This window comes from Psittacula echo (genome assembly GCF_963264785.1).
Source record: "Psittacula echo genome assembly, chromosome: 3".
NCBI classification, from domain to species: Eukaryota; Metazoa; Chordata; class Aves; order Psittaciformes; family Psittacidae; genus Psittacula; species Psittacula echo.
In genome coordinates, this window is record NC_137736.1 from 29991401 (window position 1) to 30013205 (window position 21805).

The window sequence follows — 21805 nt, forward strand, 5'->3', positions numbered from 1 at the left end:
AGGCTGAATGAGTGCATGGAAAAGTCTGAATTTCTGGAAATCAATGCTTTTCAGCAATAAGGAGTGAAGAAAAGGGAAATTGCCCAGTAAACATTTTGAAGATGGAAAACAAATAATTAGAAATAGTCCGTGAAGAACTTTCCTAGAAGCAAATACGGGTGAATGGATCTCTTGAAAATTATCCCAGTACTTTGTGACGGCTAACTATTACTATGTAAATTTGGGTTAGTAGTTCTTTTCCACCTAACCACGGACTGGATTTTCTGTTCAGAATGAGCATCGTGGCTCTCCATGGTCAGTTTGTGCACCTTCGTGAGGACGAGCTCACCAGCACAAGCCAAACTTCCCTCCATCACACTGATGAGTGCCTAGGCTCCGAAGTCCAACTTTACATGAGTCACGACCCTGTTTGCCCTCAGATCAGTGGCTCTTCCATCCTCAGTAGACGTGTCATTCATGCTTCCAGTGGACAATTCACCTGTGCTTTTGGAGCTGTTGCTGACATCAAGTGTGCTGTGCTGGTGCTTCCAGCCCATGCAGGCAGTTGGCATTGTCTTGTTGGAGTCAACATGTAAAGCTTCCTGTGGGTCTGACACAAACCAAATGCCTTCTGACCTCATGTTGCTCCCTTTCAGACTTTTTGTTTCAAACCATTCACGCTCTGAGTTTCACTCCAGCCTTGCTGACCTCCTTCAGTTAACAAACTGTAATTCAGTTGCCGCTGTCTGTGAGTGGCAATGGTTGTCTGCCTGGTTTGTTTGGGATGGACTTCCATTTTCATTTCTCTGACCAAATCTCCACCTGGACTCTTAGAATTGATTTAGCCTCCAAAGGGAACACCCTAGAATTATAGCAGCAAAACCATCTTCACTTTCTCTTTGCAATTGGATTTGAATTATGTCATTATTCACATTTACATGATCCTCTGACACATGTAAAGCATTCCATAGTTCCTCCATTCTCCCAGGTACCCAACATTTGTAGATATAGAAGGAAGCACTATTTCAAACCATTTCTTTTCAGATGTTTCTGAAAAAACTTTGGTTCTAAGAGGCTTTTAAACTGCTACATCCTGCTGCTCCAGGTATTTTCTTCCTTTTGTTTTCTTATCTGACACCTTGCATGGAAAAAGAAAAAAATCACAAATAAAATCTGAGAGATCTGCTCCATTCAGTGCTCAGACCATTGCAGAGCACAAGAATTGTTACAACCAGATAACAAACCTGCTCAAAGCTGCGGTTTCCCGCAGCAAGACTGAAATCCAGTATCTTTTGTCTTTTCCAAAAACAAGCTGCCACACTATCCAAGACAAGATACACACTTATCCACAACAAGATACTATCACGGAGAGCTTTTTTGGAGAGCTTCTTTGCTTGCAGGCTGAAGGGAAGGGTTGTTTGTAGTACAAGATAAATTTCAATAGAAGTGGGTCCAGTGCTTTCAGATTTGCATCTGCCAATGACTGAGCACCTAGATTGAAACTGAAGTGTTGAATTTGGTCTGTAAAACCTTTTGTGGATTGAGGATTCCTCTCTGAAGGACAGTATGTTTTATCTGGGCCATGACGACCCAGCTGCAGTCCACGGCATCATTCATATTGGAGCTACCAGGAAAGTATAAGGGTCTCTGGGCTTTAATATCTGCTTCTCACCACTTAAGTTCTACAGCCTTGAATTCTGCGTGCGGCAGACACCATCTATTCAGTAAGCTCGGCTATGGGGAGAGAGGAGCTAAGGCCTTGTGGAGATACCTCCTAGAGGTTTACGCTGAAGGCCTATGTTAGGCTTTTTAAGACCACGCTGCTTCTGTCTGGCCTTCTTAATGGTGTATAACTGTAATAAGCTGCCACATCACAGGTATCTTTGCACCAGAATCCTTGCATACTACTTTAAATCATAAATTCCTGAAACATTTATGCTCCTGCCAGTTCAAGAGATTCATTCTGACAAGGGAGGAAATATCAAGAGTCAATAAAAACTTCTATACCACTTCAATCACTTCACAAAATCCTGGCCCCACAGAATCCAGAACCAAATTACCTGTCTTCCTACTGATCAGCCACACCTCAGTAAATGAGAGTCTTCACTTATATTCTATTCTGATTCTAAAAGATTCTATCTTAATCAGAGATTTTAGAAATGACCTCTAAGCTTTGTGAAAAATCAGCCATGCTGTCCTCCAGTCCAGCAATGACTTTCATATGATGCTTCTCATCTCGTGTAATAAATTCACAGATGGACCATCCTTGTCCTTCCAACGCCTAAGAATAACTCCTAAGTACTGTTCCCAGGGGATTTGATTTAGTTTACACACATCTGCTGAGATACGTGTCTTTGAGCCCAGATTAAGTCTTTGTTTGACTATATTTGAGCATTTGTAAAACTATTGGCAAGAATGTCTTTATTTTATTCATTCAAAACATGTGCTGATTGTTGCCAGTGTGATCTGAACACCTCCGACAGAATTGTTGTCTTTCATTTTCAATGTATTCATGGGGAGAAGGAAACCAATTGCAGAAAATGGTCGGCTATATTAGCCCTAAAGATGTGCTCCCCCAGAGCCTCTCTTCTCAAATAATAAAAATCAAGTGTTCTATTTTTGAGCAAATGCATTTCAGGCTCAAACCTTTCCCTTTCCCAATAATGTTTTGCTTTATTATCCTCCTGTCTCAGTTTAATACCTGTTTTACTCATTACTCTTGGACATGCTATGTATCAGATGGGGGATGTTTCAGATAAAGTATTTCATCTTTCATGGCAGAGAAAGCATTAGGAAACTGCAAAACCTAAGCTTTCAACTGCCTCTCCAGAAGAAAGGTGAGGATACCAAGGATGTGGATGTAGTCCAAAAAAGCAAAACATGTCTGAGAAAGAGCACATGACACTTTCAGCTATGTCCCAGACTGACTCAGCAATGTACAACGTAAACCTGCTTTTTTGAGTGTAAACCACCTAGTCTGTCAGACAGCAAGACCGCAAAGTTGACATCACAGAACCGGCAGTGCAAATTTGTGCAGCCCAGCAGCTCAGGAGGACACTGTGTCAGGGCTTGAGGTTTACACAATTTTGTATCACACAACATCATTAACGTGCTGATCTGCTGTCCTCGGAGTGTTATGACACCGTTGACCAGAACCACATTGCCCAGAAGAAGCAATACCTTTGTCTTTCTACAGGAAATATGGCACATGGTTGAGCTGTGGCCGCCTTCTGGTGGCTTATCAAGTTACCGTAGGCCAGCGCAATGACCTTCCTCGTCCTTGGTGTGCAAGTAGTTAGCTGGTCCTTGCTGCAACACAAACAGTGCCAACTCAGATCTCTCCTAGTGGGATTATTATTACTATTATTTTCACACAGAAAAGGGGAGGATCCAGTTCTTACCCTCTCCTTCAGGAGCAGCTTGTAGTGTACTTGGATACAGGAGACTATTTTTGGGAAAGAGAGAATCAGATTCCTCCTCCCTGCTGTGCCCCACCTACCTACCGTTCCTGACTCAGGTGGCAAGGCAGAGAAGGGAGCCTATAACAGCATGGGCAACGGAGGCTCAAAGCAGTGGCTTCATGGCTGTCCTAACAGATGGGACTGGTTACTGTTCACTCTTCTCCAAGGCAAGGACAACCCTCAGGCCAGGGCAGTAACTTCTACGCTCTGATCCCTGCACTCTCCCACTGTGGCAACAATCCTGCTTTGGGCAGAATTATCCCATGCCTAAGGGCCTCCCCATTGCAGATCTTTCGGCAGGACTCAAGCAGCAGCTTCGAGCACAAGCATGGAGCAGCACCACCACACTTGCATGAAGTGCTGCGTGAGACAGATCAAAGCAGTGCCAGTTCTCCAAACAGCAAGCAGAGGATACATGCAAATAAAACCACAGGTGGTTCCTGTGCATCTACAGTCCTTCTAGAAAGCTGATGAATGTTTAGTAGAAACCAATGGCTTATGGTTTATAAGCCAAGCTTTTAAATGTAACACAGCTGATGCCACAAGAAGCCCAGCAGAAGGGAGTCAGAAGCCTTAGGACCTCACACTAACCACAAAGAGCTTGATTCACCAGACAAGCTTTGCTTGTCAGGACTGCAGAAATGCAGCTTTGTGGGGAGAGCTCTGCGCAGAGACAGAGTTATTTTGACACTTGAGCTGATGTGACACTTAAGTGCAGATGCAACAAGACCTGCCCTGTTCAGAGCAGAGTCTCAGAAGTTTTCGGAAGCATTACTCGCACAGGACTGCTCCTTTTTCAGTGCTACTTAAAATGTTAGAACTGAGACATTTTCTTTCTGTCAGCTGTGTAAGTGCAATACTGTGTATTTTTCCTTTTGTGCAATATTTGTTTTGCATTTTCCTCTGTCTACAGCACTCCTTACTTAGGAGTGCCAGTAAAGTTATTACAGATTTGCTCCTTTGATGTACTTGGCAATGGTGGGGAACTTCTCATCTCCAGTTCAATCTGGAGACCAATAGTAATTCCCTCACATATTATCCTACCTTTTACTCAGAATGGAAATCAGTTTTTAAAAATGAAAAACAACTAAAAGCTCTCCCATTTCAGCATATTCTTAAGCATTCTGGCCAGGAGCTGGGTTGCCAGTCATAGGTTGACAAGTCCCAGACAAGACTGTCAAACAGGGGATGAAACAAAGGTCACTGCTTTCAAAACTCTAAGACTTCTTTTATTTTACTTCCCTGTCTCCTGGGGTGGCCATGTTCCTTTAGCATAGGGTAGCTGCGCTGCAACCGTCCCAGCATTCCCACCTTGCACTGGAGGAAAGAGGAACAGTCAGTCCCCACACTCACCCAGTTTCTGTATGACTTAGCCTGTTCTTAAGCTCCTTCTTATTAAGCTCCTCCTTACTATTTTTGTTTAATTACTATTGGAACAAGCCCAGATATCTGGGTACCTATCACAAAGTCAATTTTTAAATAAGAATTCAGTTGAAGTCATTTAGCATCACTGAGTCCCCAAGCTGTTTCCCCATAAAATCCCTCTTCTTCACTGGTGGGTGCTGCTTACAGCAGTCACAGCTGGAAGGGAAGAAAGGGGCTTAGAGGCAAAATGCGGACATGCTGTGGCCTTGCAAGGCTCTCTTAAAGTGCAGTTGACAACAGCTCAGTTTTCTGAGATAGTCATGATCTTTTCCAATGTCCCAGTCATGTAAGCAGAGCAACAGCAAAGCTGGCTGGGACCTGGGCATTTTCTAGGCTTTGGGCAAACTGGAATCATATGCCATACATTTGTGGTGAGTTGCTTATCTGCCCTTACAGAGCCTCAGCTCCCGGCCCCTGAAATGGAGGAAAGAGCAATTCTTTATGCACAGGGGCAGATGCTGCAAAGATAACCCTTTAGTAGGGTTACTGCAAAGATAACCCTGTAGTAGGTCACAACAGTGACCTGTGTGTGAATATGCGTGACACACCAAGCTCACTATCACACTTGCACACCAGGTAAACATTTCCCTTCTCAGGTTCCTCTCTGGAGCACTAACAAGACGTATAGCAGATGAGGACCAGGGTTATAATAAGGAGGTGCCCGTATAGCTGCAGCCAGAAGAGACATCAGAGAAAGCAAAGGACACGGGAGCTGTCAGCAGCAGAGCAAGAGGAGTGGATGTTTTGCAAGCATTCAGTGTGGAGCCATAGGGGAGGGTGTTACCCTGTCTTTTATACCAACACATGGAAGTCTCAGTGTGACTCCATGTTGGCTGTTGTGCCTTCAGGAAAGCAGAGAAGGAATGCAAACTGGCACACGAGACTACCCGTCCATCCTCTGGAAGAACGGATGGGAGCTTTTGTATGCCTGCCAAAGGGAAAAAATAGCAACACAATTTACCTGGGAACAGATGGGCTTCCTAGGCAGCCAGCCTTAATTAACCAACAAGACAACTTAACAGCCTCAGGCCGCAGCACATTGCAGAGGCCTTGCCGGAGCAGCACAGGGTAGTAGCCCAGCCAGCGAAGCAGCGCCAAGCCAGGAAAAGCCCTGGACTCAGCACAGCAGCACAGGGGCAGCCGACGAGTCAAAGATGTCACTTGTTCTTTGCTCTCCCTGCTGCTCCTCCATATCACACTGCTGACACCGCATCCTGTGGCCAGCACTCGGGAGGAGAGGTGTCAACCCAAAAGGCCAAGGACATTTCCCTTTCAGGACAGGGAGGGGAAGTGGCACGCTGCAGTGCCGAACCTGAAAGCCTGCCGGGAAAATGCCCCCTCCCCAGCTGCTCAGAAGAGATCACCTGTGGTGCCTTGTGCCGTCTATTTTCTCAGTTTTACCAGAAATTAAGAGTTGCAAAGTTAATTTAGAAGCGCTCAAAGGCAGATGGAGAGGGGCAAAGGGAAGGAGCACAAAGGGACTGCATTTACGATGCTGGAGGAAGCCTTCTCACTTGACCAATTAACAATATTCACTTCATTTTCCAACCCATACATGGTTCTTCCTCAACAGCTCTTCCCACTAGGCTCAAGAGCCATTAGTGAGTCCCCATGTGCCCCTTTCATAAATGTTGCTCATTATCAGACATGGCTGAGACAGTGCCTCCATTTCAGATTGTGCATCTGTTCGCTTTCAAACTCATGTTCACTTTTTTACTCTTGTCTTTAAGTTTTTTTCCAACTTAAAAAAAGAAAAATAATTTTGAGGAGAGTCTCAGAAATGGTCCTTATACATCTGAATTCCTAGACAAGGAAACTAGTGTGACTTTGCCTTTGAAATGATGGCACATACTCTTTTTCTGCACAAAACTCAAACCGTCTAGAATTAAAATTGTAAAGCTATGCACAGACTAAAGTTGCAAGTAATGAAATCTATACCTGTTGGTAGTTATACAGGGTTTTCTTGCATCGGCTATTGAGAACTACGGTCCAAAAGCAAGTGTAGGTTAAAGATGAGAGACCAGCATTGGTTCACAAATAAGACAAGTTGATCTTTTATATGTATTTCTGTATATACAGATGTCTATCTAGCTCTGTATACTCAAACATATACGGAGACTGTGGATCCCACTTTTCCCCTTATTCCCTCCCACATTTTTAAGAAGGCTTTTTTTAACTGTCATTAAAAAGCTGCAGATTTGACTTAGATCATTCTGTGTTTTCAGCCAATCACTGATTTCAGCACAGTGCTAGCTATAATTTAATTGATGAGGCCTTGGGTGACATGGTTTAGTGTGGGGTGTCCCTGCCCATGGCAGGGGGGTTGGAACTAGATGATCTCAAGGTCCTTTCCAACCCTAACTGTTCTATGATTCTATGATAGATAATCCAGAGAGCAAGTACAATCCTCCATCTCTATCCTACCGCGTGTTGCCATCCTGCCGTATGTTTGTCTCAGTGGAGGCTATTTCTCTACACCATGTTTGGTTGCTTTTGGGGGGTCACGTTCCCTTTGGCATGGAACCTTTAAAAGCAGCAGGAAACCATTGTTCCCAGCACAGTAATTGTCAGAGTACATCTTTTCCTATATATGCTGCATCTACACAGACAAAGCAAAACTAAGACTAAGTACACTCTTTTCTGTGATTATTGGATTCATCTCCGTTACATACAAATATGGTAATTTCAGATTCCTGCTTTTGGATGGTGCAGTTCTAGTCACCTGCACAGTCATAAATGCGTAGGCAGTTAGCGGAAGAAGTTTAATTTTTTTCCTACAGAAATCAGATTATGGGGTTTTGAGCTAATCTTTGCATTTAAGAAAGTGCCAACTGCCTTTCAGTTTCTGGGATTTTCTGTTAAAGCAAATCAGAAAATTCCCAATATGCTGAGTAAAAGTTAATTAGCTCTGGTTTTTTATATCATTGAAAAGATGAAAAATATTCCCTCCTCTTCTCTGTTTAATGCAGCTGAGCTTAGCTCTCTTTTACATGATAAGCAGACAGTGGGGCTATGTGAAGACAGTCTTCCTTCCAATCTAAGCAAGTTAAGCCCAGCACTTGTAGGCTAAACACATTCTGGTAAGTTGCAGTCAGCCGAAAATATGAAGAAAACATAGCGAAAGGAGAATATATTATTTCTGAGACCCTTTCTTTTCCTCAGATTTCTATTATTGGCCTTGCATTTCAAACAAGTTCACAGCATAAGACTATGGTTAGAGCCTTTGGACAGGCTGCTCTGGGCCTGGTGATATCAAGGGGAAGCCACATTTAGATGAAAAAGAAATCATCTTTTAATGTTGCCCACAGCCAGCCTGATGTCCATACCACATGGAGGAGTTTTAGCCCTCCCACTTACCTCCCTCAGGCAACTCTTAAAAAGCAAGGCACAACTCCTGATCATTAATGATTCATTATCTGTACCCCTCTCTTTCTCTCTTTTGTTCTAACTGTCACAGTGTAATTCTTTGTCTATTTACTGTGTATTATTGGCCAATAACACTTTGTAGAGTCTCTAAAAAGAGCTGTTTACTCAGAGTCAATAACACATTCATCCGTGAGGAGTTAATGCTCTCGCATACGCTAAGGGGGACAGTTTCAGAGGGCTGCACAAATCCTACAGCATTGTTCATGGGGATTTGTGCACAAACTTCTGCTTACTCCTCCTTGGAAATCTACATTTAATTCTGTTGTGTATGGTAATGAGAGTGCAGTGTGCTAACATTTCCATTGCTGGTAACACAAACAACTTAACAGAATATACTTTTTATGTCATTGTCCAGCATTGATCAGGCAGTTGGTTGGCTTTAGTTGATAGGACAAAGGTGGAAGTCTATCTGCAGCTGAAGAATTCCTGATCAGGAAAAGTACTGGAGGAGATATAATCTGACTAGAACAATGTGCTGCAAATGATCAAAGAACATGTGCAGCAACAGCAGCAGTTCTGTGCTGGGTAGTAAAGAGAAGCCTCCAGGACTACTTGTACATTGCTTGTGCGATGGATTTGAGACATGCAATCTAATCACTGGGAATCTCCATCAAAAGAGACCTTGCACAGCAGTAAACATTAAAAGTTTGAAAGGACTTTTCAGAACCATGGGAAACAGCACATCAATAAACTGTATAGAAGACACCTCAAAGCACCATGCAAATTTTGAACCCACTGCAAAACCCAGTACTGCCTCTACTTGAAAATGAAGCAGCAGTGCTTTGTCTACTCACTCTAAACTTCAGGAAGAATTGAGCTAACTAAAGTTACCATCTCCCTTCAGCACCATTACCACACAATATATAAACCTACAAGCTCAGAAAGGGATTCAGAAGGTATGAAGGCAGATAAAGCTCAGTCACAGTGTATCAAAACACCAAGTTATTGAAATAATGACCAATACTTTCCTTCAGCTCCCTCTTTTGTAGGACAGCAAGTTTAAAATAGATCAACTCAGTAAGACTCTCTCTGGCTCAGTAGATCCTTACCTGTTTTCAAGCTTTTTCTCTAAGTCCCTGTCACTAGCCAGTGGTCTCTGGGTTTGAATGAATTATCAGGATGCCTGTTTTAGACAGCCTAGGAAAAGAATGCCAGGATCTTTCCTCTTGTGCGTATTCATGATCTTTCTCACAGTTCTTAATGCCAGCTGAGGCTGCCAGCACCAACTAACCATAGACAGGACAGCAGGTTGTTCTGCTGCTTTCCAAAAACCTTAGATTGTCGAAACTAGGGTTTGTTGGGTTTTTTTTTTGTTCTCTAGACAACTGCCCAATAGCTTGGGAACTGCCAGTTAACTGCAGCCTGTCTACACACAGGAGACACATTCTCTGAGTAGGTGTCTGTGGCAAGCTGCACAGGAGGATTTCTGTTACTCTGCAGTTGGCTATCACTTGTCTGCACACTGTGGCTGGATGCTATTTTCTTGGCAAGTTGCTGGCTGTAGAGTTAATGTTATTTGTCTTTGTGAAGCACTAGGTACTATTTACTTCATAAGAAACAACAAAGCATCATCAGTGATGCTTGTGTAGCGCTCTCCATATATTTCAGGAGAGAAGGGAAGAAAAGAACAAGAGATTCTGGTTGAGATTAACAGGTATCTGACTCATATCTGACTCTCACTGACTTCTGCTGGGACCTGAGTGCCCTCTGTTATCTCCCATACACAAAACATGTATGAAAGCTAGTTCAGAAAGTATTGTAATGTTGACTCTAGTAGGGTCAACCCTCATGGCGTGGGATGCTTACTCAGAGATCCTATGTGATGCACCTGCTTTATACACTACCTATATTGCACATGTTCAGTCTCAGCTAGGATCTTCAAACTGCATCTTACAAAGCTAACGAGAGAGACAAACATCTGGCTCAAAAGTCTTCTGTTCTGAAGATCTTTCAGGATTCAAAACTAAGGATCAATAGATGGAGTTTGCTAGCTGGTTTCTATTCTCAGTAAAGCCCAGCAGTAAGAAGGTTGCCTTGTCCTCCAGACAGCCAGAACTATAACCATCCGTGGGGAAAACTTGGAGAGCACCTTAAGTCCTGACAGCAAGAGAGACAGAAACTGCATGTAAGTCATTCCCCAGGAGAATGAGGGAGCACAAACTCACACAGGAGCTTGTGCCAGCCACTCAACGCAGCATTCACTTCTGTCAGGTCTCCCAGGCATATCTCTTACTGTCATGTTCAATGGATTGGGCCACCTCCTTCAGAAAGGAGGCCAGAAAGAGCTGCAGCTGCGGGACAGCAGGTTGTTTAACTGAAGCTGATCCTTTTCCTCCTCCTGAGGTGTCCTGGGAGCCTGTTGCACAAGGAGCTGCTTCCTCCAGCCCTCAGTGAGAAGGTAGAGAGTGTTCAAGTACCTACATCAGCAGACTCTATAAGGCCCTTAAATATACTCAGGTGGCTACTTCTTTTGAAAGCAATGAGATTTTTTTTTTGCCCCTAAGCAGTTTTAAGAGGCAGAGCTGCACAGGACTACATTTCCTTTTTTGTGTTTTGTTTCGATTCCTCTTTACTGAGAGTCTGTCTGCCTAATGTAGAAGATATATATCAAAGCACCCTATGTCTGCCAGAAGTAGAAAAGCGATCATTTCTGACATGTGTAAATCAAGAGAAGTACCATCAGGAAATGGCTCACACCTACCACACCACTCACGGGTATCTTGATGTTTCCTGTGCCTTCACGCAAAGAGACAGAACTACCTCTGTTTAGTACAAAGCAACTACCGAAAGTTAAAATAATTCCCTGCACAGACAGCACATGTTTCTTTCATCTAATTAGACAACATGCCCACGTGTTTAGCACTAAGTCATCTACTCCTTAATTGGAAAAAGTCAAGGATAGAAACTAATCAGCAGCATTAATCAAAAGCAGAGGTCTAATGATAATTAACAACACATCCCCATGACAAACCCAATCCCGTTATTATAAGGTGTTCCAAATTGTAAAATTAGATTAATGGAGTTTTACAATAAGTGTTTCCAATTGCCATCTTCTGGCAAGTCTATGAATTATTTCCCCAGAATAAAGAACACTAATCAGACTAAACAATGTCATTTTTCACACGAAAAAAGAAAAATGAAATTCCTAGGTAATTCTCCATAATATTGCAGCCACTGAGTGCCCAGTGCCCAAACTGGTCTGTGCTCTTGCTGGGGCAAAATGTTATGTACCATAATTGAAGAACAGCTCACACTAGCAAAAAAATCCATACAAGGGGAGGGGAAACGCACTGACTCTTGCCAAGGTGGTAGTACTGATGCTCGCCACAAGCATTGGAGACTACAGGTCTTAAAAGTGCTGTCAAAGACCTCAAACTTTTGTGAAATAAAGGATTAATGAGCTTCAGAAAAAAAACATTAGATGCACTGCCCTCCTGTAGAAGCCTCTGGAGAAGGCAGGGCTGGAGAGGAAGTTTCCCCTCTGCAGCTCCCCCCTTCAGTCCTACCATTTAGGAAATCTTGCCGTTTTCCAAGAGTGCCAACACATTCCGACACATCCCAGAACACAATTTAAATTTGACTGCTAGGGGTTTTAGGTTCACTGATGTTCAGTAACCTGAGTCTGCACTGGATTTGCAAGAGGAAGAAACTGATTGGTTGTCACAGTAACTACACTTCTCTCATCGTTGGGACTCTTCAGGGTTACTCCTTCCATTCTCCCTTCACACTTTTATTCAGTCTCCTATTTTAACTGTGTTATTTTTTGGGCTTTCCATTACAGAGCTAATAGAAATACATCTTCATGGCAAGGTAAAAATTATCATCCCACGTAGAAACATAGTCTGCAGTTGGTTACTGCCAGCTGAGCTGCAAATTGCGCTATTATAATATTAACAATGATTTTCCTAGGCTCTGACATGCCATTAAGTGATTATTTCCAAGAAGGAAAGCATCAAGGGAGGGAAAACATTAAAACAGTGAGGCTCAGTGTTTGAGACTGCAAGAATTATGCTTTCAAGAACAGGATACCCACAGAAAGAGAAATCTCTGCCCACATCTGCGAAGCCTACTTCTCAGGTCCACGACAGCACATTTTGCACATGGGGCCTGCAGCCCTTCGCTAGCTGGGTAATTTCTAATCCCATTCACTTGCTCTTTTCCCTGAAGCTACTCAAACACTCCTATGAAGCAAAAAAAAAAAAAAAAAAAGCTACCTGATTCAAAACTTAGGAGGAATATTCAAAACCCAAGGAGAAAGCAGAAATCTTTGCACCAGACTAACATGTAGGCCAGCCATTTGCAAACAAAATGATGCTGACAGCTTTTGTAGGCTGAAAATCCCGCTGCTGGGCAATGGAAGGTTTTACACTATTTCTTTACCATTTAAAGCCTTTTACTCACATGCACTCAGTAAGGATTTAGTAGTCTCATTTATTTCACTGACACAATTTGTGGGAGTAAGACCAAAGATGTATGTAAATGCTTGTAGGGCTACAGTAATACCTACATTTCATCACCTCTGTTTAGCAGCCATGCTGTGGTTTGCATGCATTTCATGTTAGGTACAGTGCCTGTCAAATACTGAGGAAAAACTTTGCAGGGGTCTAAGCAGGCAGTTTTCCAGATGCTGGAGTTACAGAAGGCAAAACAGAAATAAACCTCCCCCAAGGTACAATGTTCATCTGTCCGTCAAGTCAAGGATGTTGGGATTTTTCGTTCTTTTGCACCAAAGAGATCTGCTACACATCGTCGTTCTCCCAAAGGACTAAGACAATGGAGATTGTTACAGAGCAGCACCTGATACAAAATAAATCTGACTACTCTGTCAGCCTTCTGCAGCTCTAACAGTCTTTTTATTATTTTGGTATTTCTATGTCACTCTTAGTGAGTAAACAAAGCAAACCAGTTAAAATATAAGTGTTCATTTCATTTAGTGTGTAGAGTAAGAATAGTTGCCATCAATACCAATTAACCCTTGGGGACACCACTGAATTTAAAACCCGCAGACAGTGAAGTCACAGCTGATGCATGCTCTGCCTTGAGTAACACTTATTACATGCTTCTGTGTTTACATTTATCTAAGAAAACTGTGACACTAACGGTCCTACACTGGGAATAATATGTTGTCATATGCTCCAGGATTGTGCAGTTTCTGCAGCTCTCTGGCCCTACCAGGTGCTAGTCAGTGACAGACTGATTACAGTTCTTCCAAAACTGAGTATTCTGAAAATAAATAAATAAATAAAATAAAACCACTCCTGAGTGTTTAGCAGCCCCAGAAAGCATTTGATAGTCTTCTAGCTCAGTGCTGGTTTTTAATGAATATAAATCACTGGAGACCAGATTCTGTACCACCCTTCTGCAACCCGTACTAGGTTAATTGACTTCACTGAGGTGGCATGAGTTTATGCAGAATGTGGCTTAACAAGTCATACCTATATTAGTTTTACTTATTGCTCTATGGGTAGTGGAAACTATGGGCCAGGTACCAAATTCACTGCTGATGTGATACCAAATCCAATCCCACCTCAGTTATGGGATATACCAAGGCACCAAAGACTAGCAGAATCATTTGAATAAAGATGACAAGTTGTTCATGATATTAGCCAGGCAAATTAATTCTCTGTAACCTATCTGCCAATTAATAAGTATTAAACAAGAATTTTCTCACATGTATCTTATCTTTAAACTGTACAACAATTTAATCCATGGTTTACTCCACGTCTAGAAATGGATGTTTCCCTGTGGCTTTGTAGAAGAGTTCCCATGGTTGTTTTCATTATACTCAGTGCTGTTATGTGATGACACAGTATTGTGTTAAGTCACTGGAAGTACTCGTTATGGGAGACATTTTAAATGTAAGAAAATATTTAGTAAATGTCTTGATTTTGTGTGGGTTGTTTTAACTTAAGAACAGTTCTCTGTTTGCATTATAACTACCTCACATGCAGGAGAATGTATTTAATTAATAGGATGGAAAAGGGCATATTGCATTCAATCAAGTAATGACACACAAACATTGTTTTAAATTAAAACATTAAAGCTAAAAGTACTGACCTGTGCACTGGCTTGCAAACAGGCATGTCCAAAGCGCAGAGATGTAAAGTTGCACAGAAATGTAACCAAACTTTTAAGACTATTTAACAAGTGATAAGCTTCCGATACTGATTATCCAGCCAGAAACAAACGACTTATTCAGATCCCAATTTTCAAATGCAAACCACATTTTAGAGAGCACATAAAAGTCACTATAAGACTGAGAAAATGCTTCCCATCTTCAGTTCTTTTCTTACAGGAGCATGTAACAGATTTTGGGGTGAAAAGTGTTACTAGACAACAGGGAGTCACCATTCATTCTTCTACATCTCCCTAATCCAAGGAGGGAAGTGTAGCATCGTGTTTCCAGTTGTGATTCTCTATGCAATAAACCATGTAGAGATCAAATTAAATTTTGCAGGTCATGGTAAGCAAGGATTCAGTTTAGCACCTGCATATCCCCCGAGAAAATGATCAAGGTTACTTAAGGCAGCAGTTTTCAGAGAAAAGTTAACAGGTTCCCTAGAACAGTGTTGAAAGGTAGTGTTTGTCATTGCTCTTACAGAAGTGTCTCAAAATCCCAGCCAAAGATCAGAAATCAGCAGTAGTCATCTTTTATATGCACATGACACCCTGACAGCTGTCTTTACCCAGAGAGAGCTCATAACCTACGTGACCCAAAATACAACACAGGCAGAACGTTGAAAGGTAGTGTTTGTCATTGCTCTTACAGAAGTAATGTGTTGAAGGTAGTGTTGAAAGGTAGTGTTGAAAGGTAGTGTTTGTCATTGCTCTTACAGAAGTGTCTCAAAATCCCAGCCAAAGATCAGAAATCAGCAGTAGTCATCTTTTATATGCACATGACACCCTGACAGCTGTCTTTACCCAGAGAGAGCTCATAACCTACGTGACCCAAAATACAACACAGGCAGAACGCAGTGCGAGGCATGTAAGGCAGAAGCAGCAAGGACCTCCACAATGCAGGTGTGGAGGCTTAGGCAAGGACAAATCTGATGGACAATCCATTTTCTGCAGACATGAAACCGAATCTTTCCCTGTGCAGACAGTGCCACCAAGTCTATGAATTTTAAGTTTCACATGTCTTGGCATGCCTGCAGATTTTATTTCTTTTACATGGCAGTTGTATGTAGGATCACACTATATTCCTGGAGCCATTATGCTTATAAGGTTCATGTGGAGTTAGGGGCCTTTACAGTACCGGAAACTCTGCAAGGAACATCTGGGAGTTCACAGGCACTGAAACAACCCACATTCACAAAATCCTGTTATCCTAGGCTTGGATGTCCTGCAGTCTGAGTCTGTCCTCCACATTCTGCAGCTAAAAGGACACATACTCAGTCAGACTTCATCATACCCAAAATTCAGCTATACCCATGTCCTGTCTCATGCAGTAGTCAGCAGCACAGACCTCAGGAATGATGTAAAAATGAGTTAAGTGTCTAGTCATACCTTAACATTTAATTTCATCTGTCACATTAAACTATCCAGTATCCCACTGACAGCTGGAAAGTATTGCAAAATATTTCTACCCTGCATAACTTCACACTAGCAGTAAACTTTGTCTACCTGCTCCCTTTTCCAGGTGATTTCTGAACATACTGAACAGTGGAACATATGCCTATGCAGAAGAAAAGCATCCTGTACCCACTGTCTAACCTATCCTAGAATCCTGCACTCATGATAACAGAATGGTTGAGGTTGGAAGGGACCGTCGGCAATCATGTAGCCCAAGCTCCCTGCTTAAGCAGGGTCACCTAGATTACTCAGGATTGTGTCCAGACAGCTCTGGAATATCTCCAGGAAAGGAGACTCCATGCCCTCTCTGAGCAACCTATTCCAGTGCTCAGTCACCCTCACAGTAAGTAGTTCTTCCTCATGTTCAGCTGGAACTTCCTGTGTTTTAGTTTATGCCCATTACCTCTCGTCCTATTGCCTGGCACCAACAAGAAGAGCCCCACCCTCTTGGCACCCCCTCTTCAGTTACTTATATACATTGATTAGATCCCCCACTCCCAAGCCTTCTCATAATCATGGGCTGTGCTTGACATCCAACCAGAAATGTATGGCATCTCAGGCCCCACCACCAAAGGCGGTAGGTGATACCTTTCTCCACCTACCCAAGCTGAAGATAAGGCAAGCTCTCTCCCTCATCTTGATTAATTTGCCTGCGAGGTAAGACACAGGGGTGACACAGATGACACCTAAAGGTGACAGACCACATCCCAGAGATATCTAAAACTGAAACTGAATTTTAAGCAATCTTTCAAGAAACAGAAGATTTCTTAGTAAAAAGGAGAAGGATCTCTAAGACTACAGAAGGACAAGGAAGTTGGGTCAAAATTCAAACATATGCCCATATACTGCAATTTAAAACAAAAGACGGTGGTAAAAACTGAATCATTTCTGAGGTACTGAAGTAATACCCGAAACTTGCAGCTTTGCCCAGTTAAATTTCTCAAAACAAATAAGCATCCACATCTTTTGTGGGAACTTGCACAGAAACCACACTTCTCCCCCAGCAGCAGATCTGAAATCATGTCAGAGCACATGACCAACACAAGAAGAAGCATTAAAGATATGCATGAATAATAAAAGAAAAATCAAAATGGCTCCTATTTTTAGCGTGCTGGTCCATGATATGCTGGAAGGTTTAATAAAGTACACTTAAATTCTGCTGAGAGAGGTCACAGTCTTCCAAAATGTTGATGAAATCTTACTTACACAAAGTTGAAGAGCATAACTAGGTGTATATCTAACTTTAATGCAAGTACTTTCTACAAGATTTTCAAAGTACTCCTCTTCAATATCTTTTCCAAAGTTTTTTCCTAGAGAAACAGCATCACCTCCAGGCCAAAAAAAGATCACATTCCAATTTTTCTTTATTCAGGAAATACTAAAAATTACTTCTTAAAATCTTGTACATCTTTCATTTCTTTCTGATGCTAGATGGCAAATCATGAACATACAGAAAAAATTATAAGGCTGTAAACAAATAAAAAAACCCCCAAAATTAAAAAATATAAAAAATAAAACCCTAGCTCTCCTAGTTTTGGATCCTTGGAAGTTTCAGAACAGTCCACACAGCTGAGCTCAGAACAAAATGAAGATAGCAGGAACAGAAATAAGATTTTATAGAAAGAGACATGTCAGAAGTAAATAATCAGAGAAAGTTATATAAATATATATTCCTACATCTGGAAATTGTATGAATGTGCCCCCTAACAGTTGCACTGTTCTAATGCTGACAGTAAGCATAGCAATTGGAAGACAAGCTTGAAACACTTCAAACTACTTTTTAAACACCCAGCATTTATATGCTCAGTGAAACCCTGCCTTTAAAATAGTGGGGCTGTGGGGGCTGGAACTAGATGACCTTAAGGTCCTTTCCAACCCTAACTATTCTATGATTCTATGATTGGCTCTTACTAGAGGTATCAGCAGTGGAAAGGCAAAAGGATGTAAGGAGGAGAAATGAAATAATGCATGACATGGAAAAGTTGAAGGTATCTCATTTGAATGTGCAAGATGAAATGCGTGCCCCATGAATTCACAAAGAAAATAAGAGAACCTCAGTCCTGTCTTTCTACATCTTTCTTTATTCACTCTTTCTTTGCAATGGGCCAGTTTTACCAACAAACTTACCAGTAGCCAACTATTGTAGCAATTATTTTGCAACCTGAAATCCCCAGTAACAATAATACAGTTGAAAAAGTCAACACGGTGTATCAAAGGCAGAAAACAGGATGTGTCAGTGTGCAAGCAGAAGAAGCTACCAGCAGAAATTAGGTCAAACCAAATAAGACATGCACGCTAGGAATTTCCTTCATATCAGAGAAAGAAACAGAGGTACCAGTGCACAATTTCAAGACAAATACCAGCTTGTTGAGTTATTCTGAAATGATCATCTGAATTATTTTCATGCTGCTGCCAGTCTTGGGGTATGGCATACACACATGATTATCTTTAATAGTAAAAAACTATTGAGCACAATTAAGCTGAGCAGTCACAAGAGAGGGGGTGTGACAATGGTGCATTATTCCAAAAGGGCTGAGAAGTACCATTCTGTGCAGCATAGCGTGGGGACCACCATGGGTGTTTAGGACAGCAGCTTACTCCTTCAGATCTACAGCAGCAGTTGTGCCCACAGACCTGCCTACAGCTGGCAACTTTTTGGCTTGTCTAGATAACACAGTAGCTCCAGAGAGGACCTGAATGATCTTTCTGTCATGTCGCTGGCTGGCTGGTTGCGATGTACTGTGAATACTTTGGACCTCTGAACAAGCTCCACAAGCTTAGGCTTTTGCAGACAGCGGCGGTCGGACCTTGTGTCAGGCTAGACTGATGAGACTTTCCTTTCAGACAGCCCTACACTCAAAAACTGAACAGCAAAGTGTCAGCTGGAAACAGAGGGTGTGGATGATTTTCTGGCAAAGAACAGCCATGTACCCAGATCATCAAGTGCCTGTGTGGAGCTTGACATGGATTCAGGGTCACCCAAGAGCAAAGGAGGACACGAATAAGGGAGTGAGAAAGCAAGATAAGAAGGAGATGGAATTTACTGAGTTGCTAAATTGTGGACTGTTGGCAAGCTTTGAAGGTCAGGTTCTCATATCTGTGCTTAACCAATTATATGCTAGTTGTTAAGGGCCTTAAATCTATGTATCCAACCACAATGTACCACATTACTGTAAACAGTTTTGAGCTACAGTATATAAGGAGCTGATACTTTGTATTAAATGGCTTTTGCCTGATCACATTGATCTCCAACTGAGTCCATTCCACAACAAGAGGGTGTTTACTTTACCAGTGTTAAAATCTAACTTTTAACCCAGGTGAAGCATGAAATCAGACTGTACAACTCAAAGAGAGTTATAAAGCAGGTATGTTTATTACAGCGCCGGGTGCAAGGGGGATCACTCCTCCTAACTTGCACACCGAGGGGTTAAGCAAGCAGATATTTATTACACACAAAGATGCATATTCATTGGGTTCCCGAGAGTTTTGGGGGGGATATTACAATTAGTTGAGGTACTCATTATCATAAATCTCCTCCCTTTTGGCGCTTGCACAGTGCCCTTCAATGGTCATGGGCAGGGGTCTTCAAGATGAAGTAAGCAGTCTTCCTCATGTGGGCAGGGGCCTTCAAGATGAAGTAAGCAGTCTTCCTCAGGGTGCACTTTTCACCTTTGGCACAGTTAGATGCCCCAGTAATCACAAATTAGCTGAAACCAACTGTATCTGCAAGTTTCTGACAGCTGGCAAAGGTGTAGAACAGTGGGACCTTCGTAACAGGGTAGGGCAGACAAGGCGCATCCTAAACTAGCAGATGTTCAGAAGTCACTGTCTCCAAACTAACTGATAATCAGAAGGATGGTCCTCATTAGAAGGATGGAAAGAAGTAATTCACTCTTGTTAGTAGGACTACTTAATTCTGTTATCACACCACAGACTTACAACACAAACATTGTCCTCTTAGACCTAAGTTAAGTTGAAAGTATCTTAACCCTATCTATGTTTTCCAGGCACTTGCTTTCCTTATATCACAGGCATGGTGTGTTAAGATTCCTGCCCCAAAGTCAGACTTATGCACACAAATGGGTATTTATGAATAAACACATACATGTGTATATACACGCACATTAACAGAACTAACAAAAAAATGTGTCTGTGCAATTTCTTCCCAATTTTCTTTGAAGAATACTGTCAGTGTTTATTATGGCAGAGCCCAGGACCAGGCTCCTCATTTCACCTACAAATTCTACAGGCAGTTTTTCACATGAAGTGCAACAGATGGAGCTATTCTCTACATTAAAACCCAAAAGCAAATGGAAAAAAAAAAAAAAAAAAAAAACCAACAAAAAAACCCCAAACAAACAAAAAAAACCAAACCAAAACAAAACAAAACAAAAAAAAACCAAAACCACCACAAAACCCGCACACACACACAAAAAAGAAAAACTAAAAAACAACTGGAGTTTTCATTACAGACTTTTATTCTGTATATAGATGTTTATAGATATATAGCTGAGCATCCCTGTGCCTTCAGCACATTTTTTCTTTTATGGGAAATGCAAGCTGAGTTGCCAAAATAGAGAGGCTCTATATTTTGCACTAGCCACATCTTCACTGCTCCTTGCTCGTAGTCCTACCCTCGTCCCTTTCTGCCCTGGGTCATGACCTGAGTGAAAGTACTTTGCTGAGTGCTAGAATCAGCAACAGCTATGAGTGGAAGTAGTATTTCAGCATTCATGGATGCATTTACCTCTAAGTCACAGACAGATTGTTATGGGAGGCAATTTAGATTGGTAATAGCTATGACCTGCTGACTTGACCAAAATTTGTGAGAACTGAGTTCTAGGTCTCCTTCATCCTTCACTACATGTGCTTTTTCCCTCCTGTACATAAGTCAGACAGAAGACTAGACTCACTGAGTGCTGAGCGACCACAAGAGCCAGTGAATTTGTCTGACAGGCAGGAAGAAACTTTGTGGGAGCTTCTGCAAAAATGGCAGGAAATGAGATATTTTTGTAAAAGTAATTCTTAAAAAAAACCCAAACAAAAAACCCCAAACAAACAAAAAAATCCAACTCAAAACAGTTAACAAAAATTAGAAAGGCCTCGCAGGCAAAACAGCTTTAAACAGAAACTGGAAACCTCAGGTTTGTTTTTCTTTGTATGGCTTAAGGAGGTGCAGCATCACCTCCTGTCCAGCTGCCAGACAACTCCTAAGATTACATGTCTCCATCAGTGAAGAAATGGAGGCCAACTGTCCTGGGTTCAGCAGCAGCAGTCACTTTTTCTCCTTCTTAGTAGCTGTTGCAGCACTGTGGTTTTGACTTTCGGCCTGGGAAAATATTGATAAAGCCGATGTTTTCAGTTGCTGGTCAGAATGTTTATCCTGACCAAGGACTTTGTGAGTCTCATGCTCTGCCAGGGAGGAGGAGAAGCCGGGAGGAAGCAGGGACAGGACACCTGACCCAAACTAGCCAAAGAGGTATTCCATACCATAGCACGTCATGCCGAGGATGTAGAACAGAGAGTCCCCGGAAGGGCTGGATCACTGCAGGGTGGGGGTGAGGTACCGGTTGGTGAGCGGTTGTATTCTCTTCCTTGTTATTTCTCTTATCATTATTACTATTAGTGGTAGCAGTAGTGGTTTGTGTTATACCTTAGTTATTAAACTGTTCTTATCTCAACCCGTGGGAGCTGCATTCTTTTGATTCTGCTCCCCGTCCCTCCAGAAGCGGGGGGAAGAAAGGTGGGGGGGGAAGTGGACTTCGTGGTTCTGATTTACAGCCTGGGCTTAAACCACGACACCAACGGACAAGGAGGTGTAGTCAGTGGGGCTGCAGGTCCAGTGGGACATGGCCACTAGCCAGACCTGGTTTCTTACCCCTTGCTCACCTCAGGTAGGTACCGAGATCTTCTCATGAGGACCCCTCACGTTACATGATACA